Source organism: Pseudopipra pipra, chromosome 10 (assembly GCF_036250125.1).
Source record: "Pseudopipra pipra isolate bDixPip1 chromosome 10, bDixPip1.hap1, whole genome shotgun sequence".
NCBI lineage: Eukaryota > Metazoa > Chordata > Aves > Passeriformes > Pipridae > Pseudopipra > Pseudopipra pipra.
The window spans coordinates 5,704,818-5,723,106 of record NC_087558.1 but is presented as its reverse complement, the minus strand read 5'-3'; the positions used below and the strand labels follow the sequence as shown (position 1 = coordinate 5,723,106).

At 38.5% G+C, this 18,289-nt stretch overlaps 1 protein-coding gene across 9 annotated transcripts in view; it reads right to left on the bottom strand.

Annotated features, from left to right (window-relative positions):
- Positions 1 to 18,289, bottom strand: part of NLGN1 (neuroligin 1) — a 435,650-nt gene that overhangs the window by 31,671 nt on the left and 385,690 nt on the right. The gene's annotated exons all lie outside the window — the stretch shown is intronic.

Here is an 18,289-nt window from a genome sequence, read left to right as displayed (position 1 = left end):
GTTGCCATTTAAGGGGCACAGAGAGGTAGCTGAGCTTGAGAGAGACCCTGGCTCCTGCTGCTCCAATGGTACTGCCAGCCCCGTCCAGGGCCCCAATTTAGTGCCCATCTGCTAAATAGCTTCAAAATTATGCCTGATCACAGGGCTGCACTTCCACTTTCTTTAAAAACCCCAGGCAACCGAGAATTCAGCATTTAGTCGTTGGTCCTGATTCAGCAAGGAGTTGGAGTACCCAAGTGCTTAGAATTAAGTGCTTTGCCCAATCAGGGGCTAAATGCTGAAAGTGATTAAAACCCCCTCATAGTCTGAAGGAGAAGTCATTACAGTGCTCCTGCATAAATTTAGATTAACTACATCTCTGAAAAAATCATCAGAGCTTTGGAGCCAGTTTGTACAAAACCAAATGGCAGCACAATTAGTGAATCATGTAAGTCTAAACATCGCTATTTTTGTTTTTATAACCCCCAGGCTAATTTTATTTTGAAATGGGTTAGATGGCAGAAACAAAGCAAAATGCTTCATGGCTATGTTTGGAATCTCAAGGCTCTGCTCAGAGGGAAACAGAGTTGCTGCAGCTGAGAACTGCGAGGGACATGCACTGCGGCTCTTGTCCTTCCTCTTTGCACTCTCAGCACGGGTGACTTTCCTCGCCACAAATAACTCAGTGGTTATGAAATGCACTCTTAAACAAAGCCATGATCCATGAGGCATGCTTGCATGTCTTATTCATTGCTGCAAATGAGAAACTTAAAAATTCCTAAAAGGTAAATCTATATCACTAGATCAAGCATAATAATATGAATAATTTTCAACATACTCTTCCTGCTGGCCTTTTCCCAGCTAACACTTTTAAATCTGTCCTTAATGAACCCCTACAGACTATGAAATGATGTCCAGAGGCAGGTAATCCAAAAGGATTTCGCAGAAGCCATCCACAATAAGTCTGTTTGAAGTTTAGTTAATCTGCATTTTAATAGTTCACCAGCCAGGAAATTCATGATTTCAGAAATTCAAGATCTGGAAAGATGGAAGCCGGTAATGCACTGGGTGGAAGGAAGTCTGTAAACATGAACAACTCAGAACTCTTCTCCACTGTAACTAATCTTTATATGGGCTTCAGCTGAGGAGATGGTGCTGAACCAGATAGCTCTGCAACCATAAAGCCTGATTAGGGTGACTGAATTACTCCCATGCTAGAGATGCAGTTCATCACTTTGGGCCTTTTCCCTTCCTTTGCATGTCTATCAGCACCCATTTACTGGCCCTCTGCATTAATCTCTAGCAGGAATGGGTAGAACTTTGCTGACTCTACGGGAGAATCATTTGTTGTTGAAGGTGAAGAAGCACTTTCTGCGTCTGGCTGGCAGCAAACCATCTCCCAGGCAGCTGGAAAGCTCCAAACAGGCACTGCCCCTGCAGGTTATAGACTGTTAATCCAGTTTCTGGACACTTTTGCTAAACAAACTATTTTGTGGTTGGAGTAAACTGGTACTTTCTAGTTTTCATATGTGAAATATTTGAAAAGTCAGTTTGTCTCAGTCTGCTTTCATGACACTTTAAAGCTCCAAGGACATTTTTTCATAATCATATAGGCAGGTAATGACACCAACGTGTGAAGAAACCAAGGTTAAGGTGTGGAGGTACTTCTTTTAACCTGCTTATTTTTCTGGCTTGGTAAGCTTTCAGAGAAGGACTATTAAAGTCCCTTCTGAAGAATCTAGTGAAGGGACCCATCTAGGTGAAGGTCAAAAATATTACCATAGGTATTTCCAGGTTGTGTTAAAGTTTTGTTTTAATTAGTGATTTCTTCCCTGTATTATTCCCTGGTTTCTCCTCCTTGGACTTCAGTCCTGGGTGCTTTGTTTTGCAACAAACACAAACACATGGACCATATTTTTGTGCAGATCAGTTCAGACCTTGTGTGACTAAGCAATAATCCCTTGGATTAAAGGCAGCTGTGACTTTTACAGCAACTCTGAACTGGTCACATAATGTGACCACACAAGCAGCTTCAACAACACAGTGCAAAGAACCACCCAAAAATTTGGCATATATACTAATCCCCTCACTAGAAGGCAAGAAAAATCACCCCAAAGAGGAGGCACATAAGTATTTCTGAGTTTCAATTGTGGTTTTATCAATACTCAAACTAGGACTAAATTTCTTCCTAGTGAAACGCTTGCGCTCTGCCTGCCTTCCTATCCATGGACTGATTTTGGATTTTCCTGCTGTGTATTGTTTCAACTGGTCTATGACTGAGAAACAAGTAGCTGTTCCAGAGCACTGCCTGAGCGTGTTGGGACACACAGCATCTCTCCAGCAGCAGGTGGCAAGACTCCCTTGGTTTGTCAGCTGCATCCTCTCCTCTGAGCTTCAGACAGATCACAGCTCCAAGTCTCATTTTTCCCACACAGGAGATGAGAATTACAGTTATCTCTTCTGAGGATTATTTTGATGTCTACTGGTATAAAATGACACACCTATTATTAACAATCTGTGTTTGTGAAAATCTTTTGAGATTGTTGTAAGACACTTACATTAAGGTCCTCCAAAAGGAAAAAAAGAACAACCTTAAACCCCCAGAGCTTCTAAAATGACAGTAACAAGGGATAATATAGACAACTCTGATACTGCCCTTAAGAGACATTACAGGTTATAATAAATAAAAAAACTATCATTAGCTTGACTATCCTAGGGCCTTCTGTAAATCCACACCTGATAGTTGCAGTCAGTCATTAGCAGACTGCTGATGAATGACTCATTACCTCTCAAACAGGTATTTATGAGACTAGATTTTAATATTTCAGTGTTGTATTAGCCCAGAGGTAAATACTGCTTCCATCTTGTTGATGCATGATCTGTGCCTGCTCATCAGCTGCGCTTGTAACACTTCTTGTTTGCTCACCAAAGCAACACAGCAGCCTGTCAGCAGAGAGATGATGGTTTGAAAAGAGTATCACTTGATAGCATCTGTTCTGAACTGCCTGGGTTTTCAACTACCCTATAAATGGCAGGTTATTTCTCACATATCAGATATTTTCATGTCACATTTCCACAGTATCAGAAACCTCCCACTCTGTCAATTACTGCACTATTAAAAGAATGGGCTACATCAAATTACAAGTTTTCCTGGGTTTAGAGATTGATTGGGCAGGTACATAGAATCATAGAATCAGCCAGGTTGGAAGGGACCTCTGAGAGCATCAAGTCCAACCCTTGATCCAACACCACCACAGTTCCCAGATCATGGCACTGATGCCACATCCAGTCTCATCTTGAAAACCTCCAGGGACGGAGAATCCACCACTTCCCTGGGCAGCCCATTCCAATGCCTGATTACCCTCTCCGTAAAGAATTTCTTCCTACTATCCAACCTAAACCTCCCCTGGCAGAGCTGGCAGAGCTTAAGACCATGAGAGTAGAGTTTGGAAAAACAGACATAAAGCTGCAGCTGTAGGATTCCTTTCTTCATGCACAGACAGATAGTATTAAATTCCTATGAAAAAGAATGACAGCCTCATTTAAATTAATTCTGTAGGTGTTCTGTATGGAAAGGAATTTATTGTTGCTAAAGAGAAAACCAAAGGGCCATATTTTGGCTAACAATGAAATACTGTTGATTCAGACTTGGGCTCCACTCCCATGGTTGTGGAAAATAATAACAATTTTAAAAAATCAGATCTTGGGTTATTTTGCACTGAGAAAACAATGAAGAGATCTGATCTAACCTGAATGGATGGTTCCACCACCAGGCACTTCCTACAGTGCCAACTGCCCGGTGCCCTCCTCTTGGCAACTTTAGATGTGTTGTTCCATGGCTCTTGTGATCCCAGATTTCCATGGCAAGAGGCTGGTGCATACCAGAGCTCCCTCATGGGAGCACATAGGACATCAGGGTTCCAGGTGTATTAATTACTTTTTACAACAAGCCCAGTGTTTAAATATTTTGTCACAGATGCAGTTTGAGTTGGTGCAGGTAATTTGTGGTGGTCAGAATAAGTATTTCAAATACCACTGTGGAACTGTCACCTTCTGAATATTATGTAAAGTGACCAAAGCAACATGTCAATTAACTGTCATCTGCATCATGCACAAAAAGAACAATCTCTTTTCTCTTTTCTTCAAAAACTAGTTTCAGTTTTAAGCTTATCTTTACTTCACAATAGTATTATGCTTATCACATTCAGGTTTTTGTCTTAAAAAAATCTTTTTTATACAAAACCAACGTAGTGTTTCATTAAAGAAATGTAAATAGGCTCTGTAGATAATTTTTTTCATCTGAGTTGGTTCAGACCTTGCTGTAATCTAAATAACCCGATTTAGCTGTGAAAGATGGAAATGAGGGTGCTGAATATAAAAGAGAAAGCATTATAAGAAGGTTTCATTCTAATTGTGATTCAAAAGCAACTGTGTAGCTCCTGGTATTTTTGGAAAAGCCATAGATGGCTAATCTTAGACTTGATGAATGGGGGTTACAGTGCTCTTAGGAGGAAAAATAACAGGGGAACAGAATATTGAATCAAATGAACAGACACATCCTTGTGAATAAGCCTGACAATAGAGAAACCTGAATCAAGCATACAGGAAAACCACTTCTCAGTACCTAGGTACCTACCCATCCGGTTCACTTTTTTTCAGGTCAAAAACCAAATTAGAAGTAAAATGCACACAAATTCCATATCAAACCAATGGATTTTTTAGGATATACCCATTTCTTCTCAATATACAATGATGGGAGCCAGAACAACTAAAGCAAGAGTACTCACTGCACCAGTGCTGTTCTCTGACCTGAGATGAACATTATGTAGAAATACACACAGATTCACAAAATCTGCTGCTGACATTTTCTGTGAGTCAGAGAAAAAAGTGCAACTTTGCCTAGTAAGGTATTTAAAGGCCACACGCAGCATCCTTCAAACTCTTCACATAAAAGAGATTCATATTCAAGCAAACCTTACAGCAGTGATGAGAGACAAGGTACTTCCAGACATATTACAATACCTTGTAAATGCCTCTTTTAACTGAGTCAGTAAAAATTCTGTATCTCTACTAATCAGGTAATGCACATCAGTGGAAGACAAACCCACACATATGAGGAGAAAAGAAACTGATAATTTGAGAAGACGCAAAGCACTGTTCAAGGAACAGAATAACACAGGATTGATACCTGTGCAGAATGGCCAACATAAAATTGTGGAGATGGCATCTTATCCAACATGCCCACAGATAGACCAACCACACTTCTCTGTATCTATGCAGTAATTTAATTTCGAAGTGAACACAAAAACTACCATAATTTAGGTCATATACCCAAGTACTTACTTCTTTCCTTGTCTCAAAAGGTAAGAGATTTCAAGAGCAAATTTCCCAGTGCTTAAACATGTTAAAAGTTAAGGTTTATATCATTCAGTAATTTAATTGCAAAACTGAGTTACAATGCCACAGTTGGCAGTGTGACACCTTTTCACCCTGACTCTGTCCCAAGTGTTGTTATGTTCCCATTTATTGAACCCCCTGGATACTGATGTCATGGTTGCAAATTGGCTTCCCTCCCAACCTAATAACTTGGAGACACTCTCTAAAACAAATGTAATATTAAAATGCAGACAAGTGACCTAAAAATGGCCCTTGAGGGCAGGCCTGCAATTTCCGGAATCACACTTTCCTTATTCCCTCATTTGTTAAGTTTCGCAACATCAATTTTTATACCGTTGCTGTTTTATTCTGTCCAAATGATTGCTGAATACTAATGAACTGTCTCTCTTTGACAAATGAGTTATTGTTTGATATATTACATTAGGGACATTGAGACTAAACTACTTACAGATACTAGACATTTCTAGAAAATACATTTACATAATAGTATACTATTAGCGTAATGAGGTCCCATATCTGGAAATAAATAGGGGTTTCAATAAACACAAATGTTGGCAGATATACTGTAGTAGTATTTTGTAAAATAAATGTAGGGAAACCACAGAAAATTACTTTCTTTCCAAATAACTTTTAATTTTGATGTATCCTACACTAGTCATCTGTGCAAATGCAGTGGTCATTGAAAATACAGTAATATCAGGGTTTTTTTATCATGGTTCACCACTATGGTTTTGCTTTCTAATGTAAAGATATATTTTAGGGCCTGAAACTCAGCGTATTCAAATTATTCATCAGAGGCATATTTAGTTTGTATGCTTTTGATCCCCTTCTATGGGAAAATAGAGGCAACATGTACAAAATATCTCGAGTGGACAAGCCTCATTTATATAGAGCTGTACAGAGCACCTGCTCAATGTTGGAACTTCTGCACTGCTCGTGGTTAATTGCTTTTTTCAAAGAAAAAGCAAAATTCCACAGAGAAATCCCCTCTCCTTCATTAATTGTCAGAGGCTGGATAGTCTCAGAGCACATAAAGGGAGTCACTGATGCTCCTTGAAGATTTACTAGTCTTCTTCAGTTCTGACTACATTTTCTCTTTTTCCTGTGTTAGATTTTTTTTTCAGAAAGAACTCAGAATATTTTACGTTTCCACTGATTAAAGAATTTTATCTGCACAGCCTTTCTTTAATCAGAGTATTTTTCCTACAGGTTGTTCTGACCACCTATATAAGAAGCCAATATTATGAAATACTGTGGTCCATGCAGCCTTCAGTATTTCATGGCAGGATTCTCCATTCTAGTTGCTGTGGAAGAGCCCACAGTCCTGAGCTGCTGTAACAGAGCTGCTCACAGAGCTTCCTCTTCAGACTGAGATCATGTAACCACACTAGGCTGTCTTTTCTTTGATTTTTAATGGTTTTTACTCTTACACTGAGGCATAAATATTCTTCTTTTGTTCAGTGTTGCTTGCTGTAGGAGGTTTGGTTTTCCTTTCATAAGCCACTTCTGCACAAAATCTATCTTTGCTTAGATTTACTTCACTAATATTGGCTGGCATTTCCATTTGAACCTCTCAGCTAAATAAATGTATTTCTATTTTGTGGTCTGTGGAGAACAAGGTCCCTCCTGAAGGCATGAACAGAGCAGCATGTGTGCAGCAGTCTATTCTTTTCCTTGGTTCAGATCACGGTCCATAATGAGACAAAGGGGAAAAATATTTGATTTTTCAAATATTTCAGATTAAAAAGAGAAGAAGCAGATAGATGTGATGCTCCCCTGTTTGCATCATTATTTGTAGTCATCAGGATTTGTTTACAAGATTAATATTTCAGAATTACTTTCTACTCAGTGACTAGATATACAGTGTGAAAACTAACTTTTCTATTAATTAATTCATACACTTTATTGCTGTTTAATTACATCTTCTTTGTTCTTTTTGTGTATTACGTATGGTCATTAAGCTGAAGGAACACTTCAGTTCAGTAATATAAATATTTTTCTTCTTTTGACACTTTGGCAAAATGCTGAACTTGAGCTTTTTTTCTTTATGTTTCTTCTACCCAGTTGAGTCAAGCAATACTAGAGACACTGAATTAAGCCAGCAGCAGGGTTATGGTGCTCACTGGGACCTAAACATTTGGCTTAGAAATTTTACAAAGCAGTAAAGATCAGGATGGCTCAGGAAACACTCTAATCATTAGCACAGTCAGCGACACTTCTAAGAACATGATATTGCTGTTCTTTAAGTTCTGGGCTAACTCAGCAATGAATAGAGGCATTTAAATGTAAATTAATTTATAATTTATAAGAAATTTATAAAGAAATGTCCCAAAGAACCAATTAAACCCAACACCTTGTAGAGATGATCCTTCACTTAAAAGCCACAGAAGTTGCTTAGGATAGTGTGTTTACTTTGAAGTGATTGCTGTCTTTTATGTCAGTTTTATTTCATTTGTTACAATTAAGTACTATCCCCCCACAGAGTTCACCAAAGCAATTCACACAGAGATTATCTACCATTTATAATATGCAAGCAGACTTATCTGATTGAATGGATAAATCCACACACAGAGAAATAAAGAGGAAAGAAATGGATCCATAAATAAACATTTAGTATAGTGCACCTCAGCAACTAAACAAGAACTCTGTAAAACTACATTTTTATTCCCTCCCAATTCTCTTGTCAAATGTGCTGATCTCGAGCTCTCATTTATCAAATCCCTCAGTGGTCAGCATTTCTTTCCCTCTTGCTATTTCATCTTTGTCGTTCCTCTTCTCCCAGATGCTAAATACTCTTCTCCTCATTCAATGTCTTCACTAAATCTCATTAAGAAATATTCACCAAGAAAGCCCATTTGTGCAAATAATATGTACTCTATGCCCAAATCACTACGAAACATGAATATTACCTGGCATATAAACCAGGCCTCTCCACTGCTTACTCAAAAAAAAAGAAAAGTTCCTCACACCCCCAGTCTAAGGAAATTTCCTGTCCGTATAGGATGGTCAAGATATTGGCAAAGGACTGTAAGGCTCAAAGCTACATCTTTGATTCCCCCAGTGAAAAGAGTACTAACAATGAAAGACTGCGCTTGGTATTTTCAACACATTCACCACTTACTGAATTTGTAAGTTAGGCAAAGTGCAAACACTACTGCAAAACATGCAGCATGTCTGGGTAGTTATAAGAAGAGTTATTTCCATTACTGTGAGCATTCAGGATGTTGCTACCAGAAGGAAACATTATCTGCTTCATTCGTTTCTATTCTTATTTTGACCACACAATATTTCTAATTAAGCATCCTGTGACAATGGTACTTTATGAACAACATTTATTAAAGGCATTGCTGCATTCTCATCTGTTTTTCAAAGGTTATTAAGTTAATGCAAATGTCACTTTTAAGTTGTGAGGAAATAAGCCCAAGGAGTATTATAATTAAAATCAAACAGAAATTGGAGGTTGATATACTATGTATGAAGTTATACTGAATGAATGAGTCATTTATTAAGTGCAATTAAGAGGCTTGTGGATTTTTTTTTAAAGTTCCTTCTAAAGCCTTAACTAAAATAAACAACTAAAACTCAAATAAATTCCTTTTTAAGAAAAGAACATGAAACCAATACACACAACTGTGAGCTTGCAGATATGGTGTAATTTTCTGCTGCTGCCCAAACAATACTGAATACCTATCTAAAAGACCCTGCTACATCCCACAGAGATTAAACCACACAGGTCATTGCATTCTCAATATAGAGATGGTACCTTCATTTCCATCTGCCTTCTTTTAGATATAAAATATTGTCTTCCATTTATCTCCATTTTTAATACAGGAGAGAAAAACTACACAAAAAATACAACAGGGAGAAAAATGCATGTGTATACCTTACCTCAGCTTTTACTTTGGAAGTGTGTGAAAATAATTTTCCCCCCATCTCTCAGAAAAAACATACGAAAGATAAGGAGATAATAATTATTATTATTATAAAAATCTCCTTGGATTATGAAATTCAAGATCCAAATGATATCTACGTCTGAATTTATTGTCAGGAAAGAGAAATACCATTCCAGTGGAAAGATCAAACCCACCCAAATTAATGTTGTACATTATGAAAAACATAATCTTTAAACTGCTGATCCAGGTCAAAATATTGAAAGGAAACAGCGTGCGAAGTGATGACAAGTACATGTGAACTACTTCATTAAAAGCATTTTCTAGAGAGTCACTTAGTGATTTGTTGTGACAGACAGAATGTTCCATGAACTCCATGTACTGGTGTTTTGGTAATCAATAATGGAACTGGGTTTCAAAGCAAGTGCTTTGAATGGACCTTTGGCAGAAAGGTAGACACTATAAAATTAATAGCTGTGGATGGTACAGGCAAGAAATGTCAATTGAGGAACTCTTCTTTTATGTTTATACTTCAAAGAATAGCAGGAATTATGAAACCTGCTTTTCTATGCACCCTGGTAACAGGGTTAAATTCACAAGGCAATTTTCCCCTCAGTTAGGGCATTAATCTATATCTTCCTCTTCTATCTGCCTTCTCACTTTCATGAGACATGCAGGTCCCTAACACATTTTTAGAGCTTTACCTTCAGTCATATTTGTTTGATATAGCCCAGCAGATTAACAAGCTACTGGCACGGGAAACCAGACCGGAGGCAGCACAATGAAAGCAGCAGACAGCATAATCACTTAAGCCTTTTTTCTTTAGCAACCCAAACTAAAAGTTTCCTTTGGTACAATTTTCAACTCAAGCTTGACAAGAAAAATGCTCTAATACTGTAGTTGCAAATATAAAAAGCACTCTCTCTGGTTTTTTTGTCTATGTTGCTTGTAAGGCTTGGCTGAAAAAATAAAATACAATGGTAGCACTAAATAAATAAAAGCAACAAAATGACCTGGGCAAAACAGAGCAGCTTTCAACAGCTTGGGCTGGAACCTGAATGACTGTACCTTAGATTACAAAAAATAACATCACCATCAGCATTATTAATGATTTCAATGATACACAGAGAACTCACCAGGAATATTTTCCATTGCATCACTACAGTCTCATTTTAATAACAGGTTTGATAGAAGGCAGCTTAAAGTGCATTGTTTCTTGTCTGACACTGTTGTGATGATGTGTTACAGCAAATAAGCAATGAAGATGCAGTGATATATCACTGCAGTATGTTGTAAGTGTGGCCCTTTACAATAGATGATTATTTGATACCTCATGAGAGCACTTTTGGAGGCACAAGTCTGGGACACTGATCTGCTTGGTAAGGTCTGAACTTTGTGAAAGTTTGCTAATAAATAATTTGAGGCACAGATCTGGAAAACAGCCTTTTGTGAGCCCACTTTTTGTGTTCCTGGGCTGCAGCGAATGCAAGAGAAAGCTCTCCATTCAAAAGGACACCCCATTTAAACAGGCTGTATCTCAGAGAGGAGGACAGCAGACAGTTGTGTTATGGGGCTGTGACCAAATATCTTCAAACAGTAGAAAGGAAGGTGTTTGAGAAGCAGCTCTGTAGTGAGGGAATTGAGAACAAAAGAGATGGTGGAAACAGGGAACTGACATGGGGACAGGTGGATTAATGAGAATGAGACAACAGAGGTGATGAGGGGGATGGTGATATCAAGATACTCTTATAGTCTTCAATACTTTGATTACTGAACAATACCCCTGGAACTGATATAATCAGGCAGAAATATTCCAAAGGGAAAACAAATGGAATAATGGAGAGTCTGTGGAGATACTAAAAACATGGACAAACATTGAAGTGCTCAGGAACACATGAGAACAATAACAGGTATGGCCTTTGCTGTTAGAGACTGATTTCATGCAGTGGAAAAGCTGCACAGGTGGATGACATCTAAAGAAGTGAAAGGTCCCATTCTTCAAAAAAAATTTCTTCAGTAGTTAGGCATGAGGGATTGATATGGCACAAAACAGGATGTGGGTGGAATATTTGCTTCCTCATTTTTCCTAAATGTGCAGAAAGCTCACATTTGAGTCTAAATGAGCAAATTCCAGGTTTCTGAAAGCCTCCTTTTAATCTCAGCAGTTTTTCTGGAACAAATGGGAGCTGGGAAGTTCAGTAGAAACACATCAAATATAATTCAAGAGTTACTGACAAGTTTTGATTGCAGTTTTATCAACAAATCTGGGTTAAGAAACATACAGCCACTCACTATTCCTTATGAACAAAGTGAAGGGACCTCAATGAGCCCTAGTTGTCCTCACTTCCACATCATGAGCAGATTGCAGGATGCAATCTGAAAACTTCTACATCTGAATCTACAAATGGGGCAGGTCTTTATAAACATTGGTCATCGCTTTATGTGCATTAATAGGTCATTTCTCTCCTGCTGCTATTTCCTTTTGTTAAAAACAAACACACGCACAGAGCTTTCATGTGACTTGATAGTCTTAAACTAGATAGTCTCCAACCAGCTTTGCTGACTTTCCCAGGCACAGCCCCACTGCCCTCCCACAGCGATGCCTGGCAGGAGGCAGCTGGAAGCGGGAGCTCTGATGTTGGGTTAGTGCCGGCTCTGGCTCAGCATCCTGACAAGCTTCCCAGGGCCAGGCACTGCTGGGGATTCCTGCAGAGTTTTCAATTAGCACTACGCAGATGTAGGCAGTGCCAGGAGGTGCCACATCAGCCCATGTCCTGCACACACCCCCTCAAAGTCCAGGTTTGGACCTTTACTTGGTGACCGCTGCTCACCATTCCCATCCTAAAGGGCAAGTGTCCAGGGAAATGGATGCATTTCCTGCTCACTTGGGAGCAGGGTCAGCAGTGTGTCTGTCAGGGTTTTAGGAGTTTAGCAGCAAAATAATAGCAGAAAGCTGAAAACTTATTTCAAAATGAAACTGGACAATCTGTTTCATTTATTTTTATAGGTCTAGTTTTTAAAAAGTTGTACTTGCATTGAATCTCTTGGTTTCCCTTTGTCCATCATTAAAGGAGTTCTGTTAGATCTGGTCTAGTGGAAGGTGAATATAGTGGAATTAAAATAGCCCAAGACAGTCTAATCACTGCAGTGATCTATATGTATAGCACTTACAGCACTTATAGCACTCCTGTTCAGCAACACAGGGGAATAAGCTGGGCTGCCTGGACAGTTTTAAGATGCAAAGACATGCTTGTGCATTTCCTCCACTTCCAAAATAAGCTGGATCAATCCTATCACCATTCTTGCAACAGCTTAGTTTTTAAAATACTTAACTATAAGCAAAATAAATTCACTTGTCGAGCAATTTCATCTTCAGAACTTCACTTCAGCCTTAACAAGAAGTTGCTTAGTCTATATCTTTACACCGAGTACCCAGTAATGACAGAGAGCACTGGCAAAGGACTGGAGCTGATGGATGCTGAAACTTTCACTCCCCAGCACCCAGCACTGTCATTATGTTATTTGGGTCTTTGCGAAGACAGAAAGTAGATAAAGATGTTAACATGATGGTTTTTTCCTCTATTGGCACTATATTTACCACTAAAGATTTTCCCTGAAGAAGGGATAAACACTGCTGTAACTTTATGTTCCACTGTTTCATCTGCAGTCTATGCTGATGCTGCACCATACAGTGTTTTGCTTCAGCATTGAACAGAATGAGAACACAAAGCAATTTAAACTTTTTTCCCACAAATCCCAACATCATCATTTGCAGAATTTTAGAACAGAATAGAATGGAATAGAGTAGAATAGATCTGGATGTCATTTACATCATCAAAACACTCATTATAGCTTAGACAGTGAAAATCATAGTGAACAAATGTGTGTCACTGGAATATAAATTAAGCATTGTGATTGCTGTGAAGCATCTGTATAGTATGTATCAATCAGTAAAACTCCAAAAAATTTCAGATTTTAGAAGAAGGTCTCCTAACCTGGATATGTTTTGTTCTACTGTGTGCTTATGTTCATATATAAATCTCCATTTAGTAAAAGGTATTTTGATCAGTCAGATGATGGAAAAACTCAGGCAAGTTTCACAGTAGTGCAGACAGTTTACAAGTTTAGCTTGGATTCTTTTTTTCCTTCTGTTCTTATTCTTGTTCATATAGACTTTACACTGAAAACTTATCTTAAAAAGTACTCTTAATCAGAGCAACAGTGGAAGACTCTGACCTTCTGCAAAACACTGGAAAGACACTAAATGCCAATATTTTTATACCAGATGGGTTAGAACAAATTCCTTTAGGCAGCCCAGAATTGACCCTGGCTTTCAGCTACAAAAAAGCTCACAAATTCAGGTAAAAAAATTGTGAGTGGTATTTCTAAATTGCTTTATTTTCTTTGTCCAGTTTGACCTGAAATTGAGATTTATATTTGAAAAATTGTCTTTAGAACCTTGGAGGTTGCCTGAGCTATTTTAAGTACCATGTAAACTACATAGACATAACAGCGTTTCTTCTAGTGTTGCTATATGAAAAAAAATGAAGCTTATTCCCACCATATATTCTTCACAAATGCCTCATTGTCTCTGACAAATGGTCTGTGGCAAATTGCTGAAATAATCTCTTGCAGCACTGCAGCTTAAAAGATCCATGCCATTGAATACTCTCCCTCAAAAGCTAAAGTCTACCTTCAAAATTCCAAATACTGCAGCTTAATAAAATGTTAAAGATTGAGAGACCCTCTCTCAGGATCAGCTGTCAAACATCTTTTGAAAAAAAGAAATGTGAACACTCTCTACTTTAGAGACTGTATGCCTTAGTCTTTGGGAAAAGAAAAAAAAGAAAAAAAAAAGGCACAGCAAGGGGTGTTTTTCACTGAAAAAAAAAAAAAGAAAAGAAAGAAAAAAAGCAGAATATGCTTTTTGATGTTAAAACGATAGTGTTTTGATCTTCTGCTGAATACTATGGCAGGGATAATTATTTTAAATGTTAGAATCCTGTTTGCAATGGAAATGCACAACTGCAGGTACCTCCCTTCTAACATTTTAAAATATCCACTACTTTTGTGGAACTTTCTTGGGAATTGTTTATGTTTTTTAATCACACATAGAGCCTTCCCCTGGTACATGCACCCAGCCTCATCTGCCCAGCAAACCTCCAAGCTTTATCTGGGCTTTCCTCCCTGCCCCTAAGAAAGAACAAAGTTCACTGCAGTTCATGGCACTTTGTTTATTCCCTTCCAGTCAAGCCTTATCACAGATTTCTTTAGGAAGTTTCAGTAACACTCTTTGTCACCATATGCCTGGAAAGCTAATCCCCCATAGACCCTGCTAGGAGGGAAAACTGACTCCTGTTTGATGACCAGAGGGAAGGGAATACAGGGCAGTGTCTGCAGGGACCACAGTGGGTGAGGTACAACCCAGCACCTGTGCCCAGATACATCACACTGGTGGCTGGAGGTCACACACAAGGATGGGAACTGGAGAAACACATGGGGACACACATCTTGTTCTGCTGCTCAGTGCAGGAAAGGGGCAGTGGACTTATATTTCAGGACTAATGTTGATAATTGTCACCGCTAGGGCTCATCAGTCAGAGCACAAAGAGGATCATTTAGTCCCAAGCCATGAAGGACATTCTCCTGCAGCCCCCCAACCCCACATCTTTAGTTTTGGATGCATTTTATGTTCACACCGATACTAAATAAAGGTACATTTTTTATCATGCCTGCCAGACTTATTTTTGAATGTGAAATCTGTGAAATCTGTAGCAATCGCTTTAAATCCTGGAAGAGAAGAAGAGGAGCTATTTAATGAGAATTAATGGGAGATGCACTGAAACCTGAGCTCTGAGCATTCCCCGCACTGTCAGACATGCACTATGTGAGCATTCAGAGAGAGTTTTAAAACTTTCAAATTCCAATCTATTAGTCAATACCAAAACACTTAGTGGTAAAACTCTTGTGTAATTAATGCTTAGCTGAAGTTATAAAGCAAAGGGTTGTTTATGCTGTTTTAAGCACACCAGCAAGAGTCCATGTTCCAGCTACAAAGTGGTGCTTAGGGAATAATCAATCATTTCTACCAAGTTAGTAAAGATTATTTATTTTGAGTACTGACTGCAGAAAATTGTTCAAAATACTTCAATTTCTAATATTTTTTCCTTGCATTCTGACAGGAAGCACAGAACCCTTTTACTTACACCTACACCCCACTAAGATTAGAAGACTCAAAACTTCACTAAAACACCTAAGGCCTCATTATTTATTTTGTGACAAAAAACCCACCACCCTGTGGTGGTTTTTCAATGCATTGCATTTCAGCCTTTTGGTTCAGTGACCACAGAAATTAAGGAAGATATTCTCATAGCTTCCAGAATCCACCTTCTGAGAACCTTGCTCTTGTCCTTCACAAAACTGGCATGTGTATATCCTGTAGAAAATGTAAATGCAAACCAAGAAGCCTCCTCTGCCTGAACAAAATTAGGGCTGCAGAACTAAATCTGAAGATTAAGCAGAACTGCTGCTTGACCCGACAATATTTGCACTGCACTGGTGGTTTGGGCTTCCAATGACACGATTGCTCAGTGGCATTTCAGCTGCACTGGCAGAAGAACAAATTATTTTGTTTTTATTTTTAGCTGAAGTCCCTAAGTACAGAGTGCTCAAATAAAGTAATGGAGTGATGGTAAAAACAAAGACAGAAAGGAAGTGGGGCTTTGCATTCGTCAGGAACACTCCTCAGCTGAAGAAGGGGACTGTGGTACTCACAGAGCAAAAGCTGAGCTAGATGGAGCACTGCTATTGATCAGTAAGACAGAAGGGAAACTAATATACTGAGTCTAAATCTGATCTCTAAAAGTAATTCCTATTATATAGCTGGTGTATGCATATCATTCTCTTAATTGACTGCACAGGCTTCAGAGAGAGTTTTAGTGTTTCCATAGCATGTCAGATGTTGCCAGTGTTCTTGCCATTTTCTTCAAGTCTGTTTGCTTTTCCTGCATTTAAAATCCTCAAGTTTAAGTAACTTGATCATATTTATTTTCACTGACTTCTCTCAGGGCTAAATAAGGTGGGGTGTTTTTTGGCACATGGAAGACCCTAATTTAAATTTAAATTAATATCACATAAATAATGTAGATATAAAAAATAACTCAAATACACTCTCAAATATACTCTCTACGTAACCCTTCTCTCTCTCTACATATACGAAGATATTTATACAAATACACACAAAAGATATCTAAGAGAATCAGCCAACATACAATTCCCTCTCTAACAATATGTGAAATTCTGAAACTAGATGGAGTATTGCCCAAACCAGTCCATGCATGCAAGTGGTTACTACTTCTGGTGACCTGGTTCTAAGAGAAGATAATGAAAGTGAAATCATTACAAGATCAAATAACATATAAATAGTATGTAAAATTATAGTATAGTAGTTTTTATTACAGGAGACTATGTAATAATTTGATGCATCTATGCAGAAATGAATAAAAAATTAGCTGAAGATGCATTAGATATATATCATATATATATATATCTATTTTTTTTAAGTATTAAACTACATTTTCTGCAGTACAAACTATTTTCTGTAACTAGAACACCTGCCTCTAAAATGCTTCTAAAAAGTAGAGCAAAGATAATAGAAATGACCCTTCACTATTCCTGAAACGTTCAGCTTTTTGAGACCATCAGAAGAAATAAATTCCCAAATCTGTGATTGCAGCTGGAATGCAGCTTTATGAAGTTTATAGCTACGTTATCTTAGGCCAGTCACCATGAAGAGAGGAGGTCTCTAAAACAGAAGACTTCAGCAATGTTATTAAATGAAGAATAACTACAGACACAGGTCAAAGTGTAACAGGAAAACTCAGCCATGCATTCCAGATGGATGGGAGTAATGAACTGATCAGGAAAACTCCTGTGGTACCCAGTGACAGCAGCACTCTGCAGTGCAGCTTTTCCATACAGATGCAGAGCACACACAGCTGGCTCAGAAACATCTGCTGGAGGTGGGCATTCCTCAGTGACCCTGGGAACACACTCATGTGGCAGTGCCTTCCCATCCCAGGCACACATCACCAACCTGCTGGTGTGGAGTCACTGGGAGAGCTGAGATGCTCTTTTCTCCCTTCTCTGAGAAGTCTGACCCAAGCATGGCATAGAGTTATAGGATTATAGAACCACAGAATGGTTTGGGTTGGAAGGCACCTTAAAAATCTTTTTCTAAGCCCCCTGCCATGGACAGGGACACCTTCTACTAGGCCAGGTTGCTCCAAGCCCCATCCAACCTGACCTTGGGATATTGTGATGATGTCAATGACACTGCAGCAGGTGAGTGTTTCTTCAGCTCTTGTCTGAATTACAGGTGACAGAAACTTTTCTTCTTTTAAACTAGTGCTCAGAGCAATCTTTAATTTGATTTTCTGATACCTTGGCATATAGGAAGAACTCCACAGTAATGGTATAAGTATGGATCAAACAGAGTGACAGAGGTAAACAGAGCTAAATTTAAAAATGGAATAATTTCGTAATAAATTGGTTGAAGAGCTTAGGGGATACTTGTTAAAGTTCTGAACCTGACAGGTCTATGAATGGTATTACCTTTTAAAAAAGCATTTGAAGCCTAAATGATTCCTGCCAAATACTTTCTGTAAGTAATGGAGGAATGCCTACCATTTATGGGTAATTACTCATTTCCACCTGTTTCTATGGCATGAGGTGAGACATGAGTTGTGCAGTGTTTCATTACATAAGGATGCACTGGGTCTTTTTTCGGAATGTAACCTGCCAAAATCTAAAAGAATATATCTTATTAATAAATGATGCTTTCTCAAAGGCACTTTGCATTTCATAGAGTAGAGGACAACAACTCGAAAGGGTAAGAAGAGTTCTAAAGCTGGAATGATGAATATGATGGTTTCCTTCCTGCCAGATCTGCATTACTCTGCAGCCCCACGGTGCAAAGACCTGCACTTTAGAACTGTGTATTATGTCATCATCTGAAACTTGAA